A 16,675-nucleotide genomic window follows, 5' to 3' on the forward strand; every position below is an offset into this window, starting at 1 on the left:
GTGGCAAAGGACTTGTTGGGGATACGCGCGTTGTTTGAGGACTTGCGCAGAGAGAGAGAAGAAGAGGCGTTGAACTGTACAAAGTACGTGGGTGCAGCCAGACGCGCCGGTAACGCATATTGCGCTTTCCAGCCACGTGAGTAAGGGCGGCCATAGCCGCAAGTGAATAACCGCCAGCCGCGTCGAAGTCCTCTCCCTACCAATTCGCCCCGTGATAACCCGCTCAGTTCAGACGACATGCGGAGAGCTCCTGCCTTCACCTACTTCCATCTCCAAAGGACGTGCCGGGGACTGGAGAGAGAGCTGCATGGAAGCCATCCCTGGACGTGCTGGTGAACATCGTCCTGCCATCTGCAATCCCCATGTGAGTGTGTGTGTGAGACGGGCCCGTGTCCTTGGGTATTAAGCAAGACTGTTTTTAAGGATTTGCTCTGTGTCTCTGCTCTTGAATCATTGTGTATAGTGTAAATAAACCTGTTCTTCCTTTCTGATTCAATCGTACCCGTGATTTCTCCATTGACTAAGCGTGGTACGAATAAAACCGCTTGAATCGGGTTCCACCATCTAAACAGCGCGAATCAGGTGTACGCAAACCGCTCGGCGTATCACCAACACACGTGGTTCGTGCGGGGCTTATTTGCTCGCTTCCAGGGCAGCGTTAGTACTTAGGTAACAGCGAATTTGGTCCTGAAACCCTATTTAACGCTGTCCGGAAGGGGCGTAATAGGTCCCAGGTCGCGCCAGGTCAGTCAAAGACAAGGGGACTAATCCCCCCTTGGTAAGGGGAGAAGGCCGGCGGCAGATCCGCAACAATATTATGTTATTATATGTAGTGTTGTTGTTACCGTTGTAGTGAGAAGCGGCTTTGGAAAAACACCTTTGAAAAACTCCATGGAAGCGGCAAGAAAGGTCATGTTATTAACCCTTGTGGGGTATATAGACAACAGTATATCTTCGCTCAGGTGCATTCGTCATCATAGATAACAGGCATAGATTGCCTCACAGATGTCTGGATTCCAAGAAATTTCTTTCAGTTTAGTGTTAAACAGCATTAGCGACTGTTTCAAAAGGTAACCAAACGTGTTTGTGGTTTATAATCGTTTTCGCTCACCTGGAACGAAGTTCAGGGGAGCTTATGCAATGGCGCATCATCCGTCCATTAGTCCGTCCGTCAGTCCGTCAGTCCATCCGTAAACACTTGAAACTTCTTCTCCGAAACCGCTGATGGGATTGCGACCAAATTTGGCACAAATTATATTTGTTGTGTTGTGACTAAATTTTGTTCACGGCATTAAAAAAAAATGGTGGTCTAAGGGGGTCCAGGTTTGACCCACAAAATAGGATTTCCTATTCCTCTGAAACTAGACACACTATTTCCATGAAACTTTATCACAACCTTCATCACCTGTGATGTACCGAAGATTGTTGAAGCAGCTTCACCTCTTAAAAATGTGACTTTTCTGTTCTATTACCTTTGAAGGGCATTATATATCTACAAACGCATGCATATATATATGTATGCACATACTAGAGTACTCTCTGGTGTGGCCGTTCAGCATACCAAACATATAACCAGGACAGATGGGGTATTATGGGGAAAGGGAAGGGTGCCATTTTTCTCCACTTTTCCTTCCAGGGGCAGCTTCTCCCACCTTACTCTAAATTATATCTGCTTTCATCAATAATTATTCAGATTGAAGGAACTTTCAGTGCAGCTAAACGACTGATGCAGCACTCCATCACCATGAAAAAGTTTGGAACACCAGAGCAAAATAATTAGATCAATCTGCAAATGAACAGTTTCTTAGATAAAGGTGGTAACTTTGCATTGAAAACATATAAATAAACAAAATAATAAATAGAGAAATTTTTTAGGTTTTCAGAACCAAGAAGTCAGTTTGTTGACCGGAACCTGTATTCATAAATGTAACATGTTGGCCAAATGCCGGATGCTCGGTTGCAGCCCCAGAGGTGAAAACACAAATTTCTAGCTGCCCCATCAAATTCGCACACTGGGATAAAGCAAAAGAAACAAACAAGTTGAGGGCAAAGGTGGCAGTGGAAAACGCTGAGTCCGGACAGCGTGGAGCCGACCCAAACGAAAGCGGGGCGTGGCACCTTGGCGAGTGGTCGAGGGTCCTGCTGGACTTTAGTTCTCAGGAACGACAGGGGCGTGATCCACAATGTTCCTGGCCTCACCTCCGCCATGCCTCGAGCATAATTAGTTTCTTTTCCTGGCTTGACCTGTAGACATCAGTGCTGAGTGATAGCGTTTTAGCACCTTTTAACCTCCGGCCAAAGAACGTGCAGGTCGCTTCGAGCTGTTTGCCGTTTTCTGTCAGTCTGTCACCCTATCTGTTCGCCTGTCTCTCTGTCCTTGTGTATAATCTCCATATCTGTCATTCTGTCCATCTGCTTCAACGCCTGTATCTGCTTTTTTTTGCTTTTGTCGAACGCATAATTATGCATCTAATAATTTCGTTGTCTTTCACGAAGAGTGAGTGAGATGCAGTGAACAAATTACAAATTTCTGCTCAAACTACCTTCAGTCGAACATCAGACCTGTGTCAAAGACATGAGTCAATAAAGTTCCCCGGCTGATTTCACAAGAAGGTGGAGAGGTAACTGGAGAGGATGGATGTTCACTCCCTCACATTTGCATAGTATACGTTCAAGCAAAATCTAAGCATTCCCTCAACCCATTCTATCCTTGATTAGGTTTCTCGAGGAAACTAATAACTGCACAATTATAATGTCTAAAATATGAGGCATAGTCATAAAGTTTTCAGAAATAAATGCTCTCATTATTCCAAGAAACGCGAACCATTTATTTTTCAGCATTCAAACACATAAAATAAGCACAAAAACGTTTTCCTAACTATTTATATAATCTTAATACATTGAAAAATAAATGAGCAGTGGCATTTCTTGGACTTTTGTGAGTATCTCGTTCCGGGAACTTTGTCAACGCCCCGCATATTGTAAAAAGAGAGATGAGATGCAACATCAGGAATTGATAAACGCCTAGTTGTAGAGGGGAAGGACTGGACAGAGAACTGATAAGAATTCCACAAACTCATAAAAAAATGAGCAAAAAGAATGCAGGTGGCTGAAGAACTGAGATAGTGGAAGAAAAGTAAGGAGTCGTGAGAGTTGCTATATATTACTCAGCGCAGCTGAAGCTTGAGCTAGATAGTTAAAATTATGGATAAGTTAAGGTTGTAGTTGTAGTACAGTTTGTTAAATATAGAATATAAGATCTTTAAATTTTTTAAGAGTCTGACACAGTCACGTGAGCCACGATCATGACTTCCCAGGTGGGTAGACTATTAAAATTACATTATAATACGGGACATTCGAAATGATGTAAACTGCCCCAGAATGAATGATCCACATGCATGCACATAAACCCCTAGAAATAACGATATCCAGGACATGTAAACTTATATTGTGTGTGTTACCTAAAATGGCTCCCAAAGCTTCTAAAAGAAGCTGAAAATATTTGGAAAAGTACCTGAAAGAAAGCTGTGGTATGCCTTGTACAATAAAAGAGTTGGAGGGAGACAGTATTTGGTGGTGTGGGTGAAGGCGGTTTAATTCTTAGGTATGAAACAAACAACATCAAACACACACCACCCCTTGACGAGACCCCCACAGACAACATTCTGCACAGATACACAGAATCATCCATCCAAACTCAAGTTACCTAAAAGTCCTGCCAACATCCTTATATACCCCTCTATCTCCAATACTTTCAGGTACCTATCCAATTCCAATTTATTAATCTTTCATCCTCTGTTTCTGGTTCTTCCAGATTCGATAACTGTAAAAAATAAATAAATAAATAAAACAGCAGAAGAACCAATTTAAGGGGAAACAGCTCACTCACTACACTGAAATGTAAAAAGAAAAAAAAATTAAATCACGTGGAACTTAGATGTGTAAATAAGCAAGGCATCAAGTATCATGAGTCTCTGGAAGAGGCCTACTGTACTAAAATGTGATGGTCTTGGTATATTTTACAGATAATCGGTATATATTTGCCAGTAGATTCACAATCATATTCATCAGGGTGTGTAAGCTTTACAAATGCATAACTGGTGCGTTAAAAAAAAAGAAAAAAATAGGGGAAACATTTTTGGCCCAAATCTTTGACGAACCGACATCTCTGCAGGCATGATGATCGACTGAATAAAGCAGGAGTTTGTAATTCGTCCAGGGCACCAGTGACAATTCTCCTACTCTTCACAAAAGACATCATGGGATCTTTAATGTCCACTAACTATAAACCACCGTTTAGATGGTTTATTTGCTATTTGCTATTTGCTGGGGGGGCAAGGCCAGAGAGGAGTCGATAGAAGACGGAAAGACCACCAACCTGCCTGCGGTGAGTGAGTGAAAGGCCCTTGGAGTTAGCTTCATCGTGGGAGATTCCAATGATTCTGAACGCTTTGGTTTCAACAGCATGAAGACGAGCTAGGTGTGAAGCAGGAGCACCAGCCCAGAGGGGAGAGCAGTATTCCATTGAGCTGCCAACTAATGTTGCTGCCAATAAAATGTCCACTAACTATAATGCGAGCAAAATAGATACCTGGCTCAGTGTCTATCCGAAGTAGTGCACACTTTATGATGCAATGCCCTACTTACAAGTAGCAATCCAGCAGCATGCAAGTAGCAATCCAACAGCATGCAAGTATCAAACCAGCAGCATGCAAATACCAATCCAATAATAGCTTTTATGTGCATTACCAATTGGTGTGCAGCACATCATACACTGTCTCCACCAATTTTCAAATGCCTGCAACATCAAAGATTGGACCTTAACAGTCCCCATGCCATGTCAGCACCAAGGCCAGATGGGAGGAGCAACCAAATTTGAATATGTTTCTGCCTACTGGATGTTGTCAGGACGTTACAGCCATTGCCACTACTACCTCTCCCCATTGCCCAACCAAAGCATCCCATTTGAGACTTTATTTATGAACCATTCTTTAGCTGCTATGGTGACAAAATTTGTGCCCCATCATGGCCATTTCAGTACAGATTTTGGCAAGCACAGCTGGCATGCCATGCATACACAATGGCCGTGTCAACACAGCAACAGACAGGTGATTAATAAATAAATAAATGAAGTCTAAGATGCTCTGTCATGGTATTTACGGAGTCGGGGATCGTATTGCTCATCATTCAGCCTGTAGAAATCCATCAGTGGGTGGAAAGAATGCTGTTCACCTATTTGGTAACACAAACAAAAGTCAAGCCATAAAATTTAATTTAGATATATATGACATTGCATTTGGCTCAATTAGTCAAAATTTTCACAGTGGTCAAACCAACTTCACCTATCATTATACAGTGCATTCAGAAAGTATTCAGACCCCTTCACTTTTTTCACATTTTGTTATGTTGCAGCCTTATGCTGAAATCGTTTAAATTCATTTTTTCCCTCATCAATCTGCACTCAATACCCCATAACGACAAAGAGAAAACAGGATTTTAGAAGGTTTTGCAAATTTATTTTAAAAAACAAACCGAAATATCACATTGATATAAGTATTCATACCCTTTGTTATGACATTTGAAATTTAGCTCAGGTGCCTCCAATTTCTCTTGATCATTTTTGAGATGTTTCTACACCTTGATTGCAGTCCACCTGTGGTAAATTCAATTGATTGGACATGATTTGGAAAGGCACACACCCATCTATATAAGGTCTCACAACTGACAATGCATATCAGAGCAAAAACCAAGCCATGAGGTCGAAGGAACTGCCTGCAGGGCTCAGAGACAGGATTGTGTCGAGGCACAGATCTGGGGAGGCCTACAAAAAATCTCTGCTACATTGAAGGTTCCCAAGAGCACAGTGGCCTCCATAATTCTTAAATGGAAGAAGTTTGGAACAACCAGGACTCTTCCTAGAGCTGGCCGCCCGGCCAAACTGAGCAATCGGGGGAGAAGGGCCTTGGTAAGAGAGGTGACCAAGAACCCGATGGTCACTCTGGATGAGCTCCAGAGATCCTGTGTAGAGATGGGAGAAACTTCCAGAAGGACAAACCATCACTGCAACACTTCACCGATCTTGGCTTTATGGCAGAGTGGCCAGACGGAAGCCAAACAGTTCAATCTTGGTTTCATCAGACCACAGAATCTTGTTTCTCACAGTCTGAGAGTCCTTCAGGTGCTTTTTTGCAAACACCAAGTGGACTTTCATGTGTCTTTCACTGAGGAGAGGCTTCCATTTCAGAATTATGGAGGTCACTCTGCTCTTGGGAACCTTCAATGCAGCAGAGATTTTTTTTGTAGGCTTTCCCAGATCTGTGCCTCGACACAATCCTGTCTCTGAGCCATGCAGGCAGTTCCTTCGACCTCATGGCTTGGTTTTTTCTCTGATATGCATTGTCAGCTGTGAGACCTTATATAGACAGGTGTGTGCCTTTCCAAATCATGTCCAATCAATTGAATTTACCACAGGTGGACTCCAATCAAGGTGTAGAAACATCTCAAAGATGATCAAGAGAAATGGGAGGCACCTGAGCTAAATTTCAAGTGTCATAGCAAAGGGTCTGAATACTTATGTAAATGTGATATTTCAGTTTTTTATTTTTAATAAATTTGCAAAACTTTCTAAAATCCTGTTTTCTCTTTGTCATTATGGGTTATTGAGTGTAGATTGATGAGGGAAAAATGAATTTAAACGATTTCAGCATAAGGCTGCAACATAACAAAATGTGAAAAAAGTGAAGGGGTCTGAATACTTTCTGAATGCACTGTATATGCAGTACTGTGCAAAAGTTTGGGTTATTCCAATGATATTCATACTTTAAGGATAAATTCATCAAACTATCAGTGATAATAGTCACAGGTGTTTATTATTGTATATTAACAGCCTTTATAAATGTGTGTGAAACAAACTGTTGAAATAAATAATAAGAACAGTTTCATTTGTGTCAGTCAATACTTTGTGTGTCCGCCCTTTGCCTTCCTGAGTGCCATCACTCTTTTACCCAAGCTTCCTGTAAATGACTGAAGCAATCTTACAGGAATATTGTGCCAAATATCCTCTCGTACATTCCACAGTTCTGTAAGGGTAGTTGGCTTCCTCTTCTTCTTTTCTGTTTGCAGGCAATCCCATGTGGCCTCGTTGGGATGCATGTTCGGACTCTGTAGTGGCCATTCTAACACTTGGAGCACACCAGTTGTGACCTTGTTCTCAAAATACAGTTTTACTACATTGGAAGTGTGTTTTGGATCATTATATTGCGGGAAAATTAATCCTCTTCCGATTAAACAATTTCTATTAGGAACTGCATTGTGCTGCAGTATCTGCTTGTACTTCTCTTTCGTTAGTGCCCCATTGTTTTTAATAACTTTTCCTACACCAAAAACTAAGATACAGCCTCAGACAGTCACATAGCCTCCCTTGTACATAACAGTAGGCTGAAAACATTGCATGTCATAATGTTCTCCAGGTCTTCGGCGTACGAACTGGTGTCTGAGATCCAAAATATTCGTGAAGATCGGTTGAAAATAGTGACCTATAGGCAACTGACATACAGACAAACAGACAAACAAACAACAGACAGAATAACGCACAAGACCAACCAATATACTTGAAAAATGTTCGATTTTCGCAAGTAACAATAAATAAACCGGTGTGAAAACTGAGTACTCCCTTTCAGTGCGCATCATCGCTGGGCCCCCTTCGGTGCCCGGCAATGACATCATGCAGTGCCTGGAGATAGAATAGGAAAGGAGCGGTGTGCAATATGTTGTCGCATCTAATCACTCTTATGTGTGCTTTGGAAAGTCATGTTGGAAAAAGAGTAGAGTTCAGCATTCATTATACAGACTAGCAACGGTACCCGCCCTACGGGCGGGGCTTCAATTGGGAAGCCCAAATGAAAAGGCAAAATATCAGAAATTGAAGGCTTTTTTTTATTTTAAACGATTTATATAAACATCCGTTAAATCATATCACACACAAGTCATCAAAATCTAAACAGTATTTGTAGAATTTCAATAAAAGCCACATCACTGTTCATATCGGTAAATATTTTTCCATTGTGTTTGGAAAACTGGAAAATTGGAAAAAATTTCCGAAATAGAAAAATTGGGAAAAAATTGTAAAAACAATATAGCCTATTTTATTCCAGGGGTCCCAGGATTACCCACCCAAAATTTAGTTGCGATCGGTTCAGCCGTTTTTGCGGTACCCGGGAACAGACGGACAGACATTTGGTGAATTATAGTAAGATTAGTCATCTCACATCAGCTTCTTTGATAGTAAATTATATTCAGTACTATCTTTATTATTATTTGGATTTACAAAACGGCATGTGAACAATATTTTTTTTCCTTAACGTAACAATGACTCTTAACGAACAATGACTCTTAACGTAACAATGACTTAACGTAACAATGACTCTTAACGTAACAATGACTCTTAACGTAACAATGACTCTCGACGTTTAGACGTGGAAAGTCATTATTTTGACGTGGACAGTCACCAAATTAAATTAAATTAAATTACATGTACCAAAGACAACTTCATGGTGTGTATCAAATCTTGTCTCCGACGATGATTTTGTGTGTATCAAATGGTAGTTACAGTGTTATCTTGAAATTCAGTGCAATTGGAAAACAACTCCTGATAATCACATTGATTTGATCTGATAAACCACACTCTTGAGAGCATTGGTGCTGCCAAAGCAGTTTCTTGGCAAGGGTTTATACTACCTGTCTTCTGTCTTCTGTCTGTCTGTTTCTGTCTTCTACCGACTCCTCTCCGGCCTTGCTCCCCCAGCTCTCTCTGTGCTCTGTCCCCCAAATATTCCTACAGGTCGCACAAGATCTGCCAGCAACCCTCTGATGGTTAAACTGCCGAAATCTCAGCTCTCTGCTCACCTTCACTCTTTCATTCCTCTTTTCTCCCGCCTGTGGAACAAACTCCCACACTCCCTTCAATCCCTCTCCTCCCTCCAGGTCTTTAAAACAGCTGTTCACCACCATCTCTTATCTTCCCCCATCCATAACCTTGATCTTTTCTACCCCCACTAATTCACCCCAGATCCACCTTGTTTGAAATTCCAACTTCTTTCCTGGAAATCCTGGCAGTGTCCATATGTTTATACCTCTCCCCCCCCCCCCTTCACATGCCTCCCCCCCTTCACATGCCTCCCCCCCAAAGCCCTCTCCCTCCCACAGATCTCTCGATGTCTCCATGTCTCTCGGTCCCTGCTCTCAAATGTTGTGTTTGTGTCCTTCCCCCTCTCTCCCCATCTTGTCTACCGCTCCCGATGTTATTTGTTTTATGTGTCTGTTTGTCTTTCTGTGTGATTAATGTTCGCTCTTTCACGAGCCTCGATCTTGTATACAAAAAAAAATTAAAAAAAATAAAAAAAATACTAGGTTGCTTGCCATTGCCTTACCGGCGTTGTTTGGCCTTGCACTATCCTTGTAAATGCTGAGCATCAAACAACGAAACAACACACACCATTTTGAAAGTCTTTGGTATGACTTGGACGAGGTTTGAACCATTGCCCTCCCAGACACAGAGTGGAACAATTACATGGCAACTATGTACACCTGAACTGGTGCTTGGTTGTCTGTCTGCACGCTTAGGTAGGAACGAAATTAAAGAAGCACAATACTGTATACAAATTGTTTTGAAAGAATAAAATTAGCAGACAGAAAGACATCAAGCTAATTGAAAGGAAACGTTTTAGTGTCTTGTGTGACGCTGGCCGACCTTTACCATCTGGAGACGTTGGCACCAACAGAGAGACAACAACAGAGGTTGCAGGTGTGTGAGATCAACTGGATGAGGAGGATTGTGGGAGTGAAGAGGGTAGATATAAGGAGGATGGATGAACCGATGGATGGCATTGGTGTGCAGATGAGCATGATGAAGAGATTGCGAAGCAAGCTGGCTGAAGTGAGCTGGATACGTGGTGCGGATAAAGGAAGAGAGAATGGCAAAGAGAGCAGATAGGTTGAGGGAGTAAGATAGCCTGGTAGGAGGAAAAAAGGTAGACAGTGGTCGAGATGGCAAGATTGTGTGAAGAGGAATATCAGTAAGGTGGAGGAGGTTATAGAGTTGGCTGAACACAGAGAGGAGTGGATGAGTATCGTGGGTATGGCAGCACAGAAGCTTGGTACTGTTGGACTTCACCCCTTATAAAGGGAAGAGATGGAAGACAAATCATATCGGCGATAAACCACCTTATTTGTTCAATTCATCGCTACTTAACACTTTGTTCCTTCGGGAATGATAAAAGCTGCAGGTATGGCTCTCCGATTGGTGATTATAATCTGGGACGAAACACTGCAACATCTTCATAAAGCTACGGTGGATATATTCTACGAGATTGTAAAAACAGGTCGTGCGTTGTCATGCCAACGTGACGCTTCGGTGCGGTATTGTGGTTGTATCTATACTATAGTATAACAGGAGCTCGGTCTTGGCTTGCCGAGGCGCGTGCCTGCGTGTGTCCGTCCGTGCATCAACAATTGTCCTATAGGGATTTATACGCCATACGTATGCTCGCAATCGATTCCGATCATCATATTTTTATCAATCAGATGCTCGGCAATCTGCAAACAGTACGATATACAGTAGTTGAATAAGGTGAGGATAGGTAGGTCAGTTTCAATTCACATTCAAACAAAAACTCTTCCTCCATCATCTTATTCGCTAATAATAATGGTCTCTCATTCAATCCCGTTTCTCATGTCGATGAAATTCAGAAAACGCTTGCTATATTCAATACTTTGCACACCTGACTCGAAACTGGGCTGTCTCGTGTAGGTTCCCGATTCCCGACCTGATTCCCGGGTAGGTTCCCGAATCGTTAGATTCCCGACCTGACTGTAAACTGTCGGATTAATGCTTCAAAGACGGGGCGTTTCATCACAAAGTGCTCCGTCCCTTGGATGGACATTAAAAAGTTGCTGTCCCTTCTGCAAGTATTAGTTGGTGGACATTAAAGATGCCACACGGTCTTTTTGTACAGGCAGGTAAACCAGACTCGGTGGCTTATTACCCTGGGCTCGCGAAGCGAAAATCAAGGTTAAGCATTCTTGTGCGTACATGTGCCGTGTCCCGCACGTGTCAGCATTTAAAAAATCCATTTTCTCGGCAACCGTTGGTCCGATTGACATGAAATTTTCACCATAGAAGGGCCTCCTCCTGTAGAATATTTTAGTGAATATTATGACGTCATAGGTCACGTGGTACAGGCGCCATCTTGGAAAAACCTCGCACCTCTATATCCCTAAAACCGCTGCATGGAAAAAAATTAAACGTGGCTCATTGTAAATAACTCCATATAGGGAATAGGTGGTTTTCACGATGACGTCATTGGTGCCATAATTATGACGTCATAATTCGACAGGGACAACGCTTAGTCTGATTAGTTTAAATATATTGAGCATGATCTATGCAACAATTATATTAGAGAATATAAATTTATGATGTCATCGCTCACGTGGTCTGGCAGCCATATTGGATCAAAGAAAAAAATGTTCAAAAACATAAGAGTTGGCTCACAACAATTTGACTGCGCAGGGTAAGTATTCTATGGATACCATCTAGTTGTTTCGAACGTCCGCAGAGTCTGGGAGGGAGGTCAGTGGTTCAAACACACAAAAGACTTTAAAAAAGGTGTGTGCTGCTTACTTGCTTGATGCTCAGCATTTACGGACAAACAACCCTGGGAAGGCAATGACAAACCCTCTTGCATAGAAACTGCTTCAGCAGCACCAACACTGTAAATACATTATATAGTACTTGTTATATGTATGTAATTGTGGGTACTCTGCCTAGACTGTTCATGAAAAAACTTGTGCCAAAAACTTTCGCTGACCGACCGCACAAGAGGGTGGGAATAATTGGGGCCTTCTAAACATGGAGTAGTTGAGCTGTACTTGTAATCATTTGTTTGAACATCATTAGTATGACAGTGTCACCAAACTCACAATCATAGGCATTCTGTTTTTTTCTTTGCTCAATTTTAAATTGTGTTTCCACTGGAGCATTTTGCGAAGTGGGAAAAATAATCATTCCACCCAACAACAACAAATTAATGAATGAGCAAGAACTCGTTCACTTCATTGTTTATCAAACCATTCTTCGTCCAAACCTTTTCTGCACTTTGCTGATCCGTGCATGTTTGGTGTGATTAATGGTTGTTAGTGCATTTTACGTTGGAGAAATTTTGGAGTGCCAGGAGTAGAAGAACGAAATGGGTGCACAAAGTTCTTGTTCTTTTATTGACATGTTTTTCTGGATCCAGGAATGCTATCCTCGTCTTTCAGTATGTTATAGGTAGGTCGACATCAAAATGAACCTCTGTTGTGCAACTTGGTTTAGCTCTATATAATGTTCAGAACCATCATGTGGAAATGACAAAAGAAGGACTTTGAAAAGAGATGATGTTTGGTTGTCTTGCTTGCAAATGGACTGGATCTCCCAGAGATGTTGGGGCGTTCCCATTTTCCTGTTTGGCATTCCCATTTGTGCACATTGCCTATGATGCTGCAAACCTCAGGTTCAACTTCCCCATATGTACTGTTTTCATTTGGCCATTGCCGACTAATGTTTTGCCTGCTAATGCCTACATTGTCTTCAAGTGCGCAATATTCTTTATAAAAAGGTCATAATTATAAAATGGTCTCCTTGGTCATGCCTAACTCGAGATTGGTCCATTTTCCTTCCCTGAATTAGATGGAAGCCATGTTGACTTGAGCTGTGAAAGGAAACAATAATTCATGAACTGTTTTGTAAAAAGTATCTGACAGCCACTCGCCTGCTAGATGTGGTGTTATCGGAGAAAGAAATTTTGGTCGGAAGACGATGGGGGAAAGAAGCGAGAAGGGAAGGTGAGCGGTAGATTTTTCACTAAAAGCGTTCCCGAACCACCGGTGGCCTGCAAGGCCTGCATTTCAAACGTTTTGCCCTTAACCTCACGCTCAGGCACTGGGCACGCCGAAAGGCTGAGTATATTTTTCTTTGGCAGGCCTCGGTGCAGCAGGCGTGGGCTGGATGGTGAGGGGCCACATAGCACACCTCATCATGGCTTTGTGCTTTGTGTCAGATCGCTACGTTTGTAAAATGGAAAAAAGCAGTGCTCTTTCAAGGCAACAGCGAGCTTGAAAGGCCAAAAAAGGCCTGTTTAGCTAAGCCTGTTGGCTTGCTGTTGGGCAGGCCTTTGAAAGTCGGCCTAATTGTTTGCTGCAGGACAGGAAAAACTTATTAGCTGATCTCCTATTGAAGGCTCACCATTCTTGTAACCACACAGCGGTTGGAGACCATAAATCGACCTGGTGATCAACTTGTACAAACAGCCAAGGGGATCAACCCGCTCGGTCAGTGGTGATCAAAAAAGCCAAGGTGATGCACCCGTTCAACCCATGGGGGGAAGTTTGAATATAACCTGAGTATTGGCCCAAACTCTTCAGCTGTTGAACCAGAGTATTGGCCCAAACTCTTAAGCACGATAATCTCACTATAACAAGAAGAAACGACATAAAATGTCATAGCCCCTGTTGTGGTTTCAGTAATTTTGCTATGCGGAGTTAAAGGCTGTCAGTCGGCCATATTTGGTCAGATTGGAAAATAAAATCTTCTGCATATGCATACTCTCATGTATTGTCTTGGTTCCAACTTTGAAGAAAATTGGTCCATGCATGTCCGAGAAATGGATGGGGACACGTTCAAGTAACAAAATGGCCACCAATCAGCCATCTTGGATCTGATCTAAAAAAAAATGATGTGCCTATGTACCTCATCATTCATTATCTGTGTGCCAAATTTGAACATGATTGGTAAATGCATGTCCGAGAAACGGTGGAGGACGTGTTCAATATTGGGGTTTTTTATGCCTCCGCCGACAAAGTCGCCAGAGGCATTATATTTTCGGTTTGTCCGTCCGTCCGTATGTACAGCTAAACCTCGTATTTCTCAGCAACTATATGTCTGATTGAGACGAAACTTTCAGGGTAGGAGTGACACCTATGCAGAATGTTTTTTAAAATGATAATTGTGACATCATAGGTCACGTGGTATGGCAGCCATCTTTGATTAAAAGCAAATAATTAAAAAAGATTTTCTCGGAAACTGCTGAATGGGAAAATTTTAAACTTGGCACATTGTCAAGTACTTCCAATGCAGAACAAAAGAATGATAATCATAGGTGAAGTGGTATACCAGCCAAAAATGTTTATTTTAAAAAATCCCCTCTGAAACTGCTTCACCGATCGATGTGAAACCTGTCATGGCTGGTGAAAATGTGATACTTGAAAATAGCTGAAGGGATTTAAATCAAACTTGTTTATTTTTAGGACAGTGAATGAGGGCATCTACCCATTGTGGGAATATGCAGAGGCATATTGGCGACACAGTCGCATTGTTCTAGTTACACCTAAAATGACCGCCAGTCTACCAGTCAGCCATCTTTGATCAGATTGCAAAATACTGTGAAGACCGATGTGTACAGCACATCATGTGCTGTGCTTTTACCAAATTTGAACAAAATCGGACCATGCATGTTCAATAAATGCTTGGGGACATGTTTAAGTAACGAAATGACCGCCAGTCGGCCATCTTGGATCTGTTCTCGAAAATAAATGATGCACATATGCAAGCCATAATTCATTATCTGTGTGCAAAGTTTGAACAACATCGGTAAATGCATTTCTGAGAAAAGGTTGAGGACGAGTTCAATATCAGGGTTTTTTTTTTTACAAATAAATGGCAAAAAAGAAAAGTATAGATTTGCCTTCAAGCCTCACCTGATATCAAAACAATATATTATGTTGAAGGTTTGTTGCCTCCAAACAACTAATAAAGAAATCAGAAGAGTAGTAGAAAAAGGGAGAAAACGAGAAGAGAGCAATAGAGCGTGATAACGAACTGTGGGAAAAGGGAAACCATGGAGGATGAGAAATTCATGAAAATAGAAAAAGAATGAAGGAATACATGGCACATGCATGTTTTCAGCACAAGCGAAGGATTACATGCACATACATACATGTTCTCTGCACATGAGAAGGATTACAAGCACGTGTGCATGTTTTTGGCACATGTGAAGGATTACATGCACATTCATGTTTTCACTAAACGTAAAGGATTACATGCACCTGCATGTTTTCTCCATATGTGTAGGATTACATGCACATACATGGTCCCAGCACATATGAAGGATTACACACACACACACACACACATATATATATATATATATATATATATATATATATATTGTTACGGTCCGCGGATTAGATGTTATTTTTACCGAGCGGTGGTGTAACTGCGGCCGAACAGTTGTTCCCCGACTAAACCCGATTCACCCGATTCACCCGATTCACCCAAACGTTGGCCGTATCGCGCCACAGATACTCAATCTGGAAAACTCTAAAGCGACCGAATGCAAAGAGGAAGGAGAAGACGTACAGAAGAGTAATGGGGTTTATTATTTACACATACACAAGCAAGAAGAACAGTCACGATTATTTACAGGGGACATGAGACGCAGGTGACACAGTGCAAATTACTAGCTTATCTAACAGGCTTACTTAATACCCAGGACAGAACAAACGAAGACACAGACTCGCGCGGGGAATTGCAGAGTGGATTGGCTGGAAGGAGGAATGTTCAGTGGGTCCGGCAGCATGATCCGTACATTCTGCAGCCGCCGTTCCTTCGCGGCCCTGCTCCGAACTGCCGTCCAGGCCCCTAAGCGGCTGGCGAGCGTTGTTGCTGCTGCTGCTGTAGACGCTGCCACTGGCGAGCAAGGTGCCGAATAGAAGGCTTTTGCACTTCCCTGGATGACCTCTGCTTTGGACCTCACAACTCAGCTCTGGTCATAGCTCGTCTCTCGTAAAAGCTCCTCTCCTTTCTTTTGTAAAAGCTCATCTCACCACGCAGCTCAGCTCAGCCTTTCAGCTCATCTCTTGAACTCATCTCTTTTGGGAACGTCCCGCCGCGGGTTATATAGGCCCCGCCCCTCAACCTTTTCGAACCTCCCCCAAACGTTCTCTCTCCGCCCTCTCAGCCAAACCCCTTGTTCATGGTTGGTCGAGTGGGGCTGGCTCACTCCTCCCCTCTCTGACGAGGTGGGGACCCGCCTTTCTTCACCAACCCTGCCTCGTGGTCAATGGCGGCAATTGGAGGGGATGTAATTGCCAATCGACGAAAGGGGGAATGGAGGTTTTTGGGGAATGGGAAGGAAGGGAATCTACTCTTATTTCACTCGGTGCAATGGAGTGTCATCTTAATGGAAGACAAGGCCTTACCCTAAGACACATAATAAGATATAAGCTACTGAACAAGGGTTTTATCGGGTCCTGCAATGTGGTGTTTATGGAATTAACTACTGAGACGCCCTTTTTATCTTTACACAACTCCGGAGGCAGGAGGGGCCATATCCAAGCAATGTTCATCACCATTTCCAATACAATACAATAAAAAAAATGCCATCCTCATATCCGCAACAATATATATACTGCACATGTACATATGACGTTAGCAATAAAAAAAAATTCCATGTTTATGAATAGAATTCCTTCAAAGCACCATGAAGCGCATAGCTTCCGGATCAAACAGTACAAAACTATTGGATCCGGAAAAGAATGGAGGCTTTTAATGAGCTCCATTTCCTTAGTAGGGGTGGGTATA

Source organism: Myxine glutinosa, chromosome 9 (assembly GCF_964187855.1).
Source record: "Myxine glutinosa chromosome 9, kmMyxGlut1.1, whole genome shotgun sequence".
NCBI lineage: Eukaryota > Metazoa > Chordata > Myxini > Myxiniformes > Myxinidae > Myxine > Myxine glutinosa.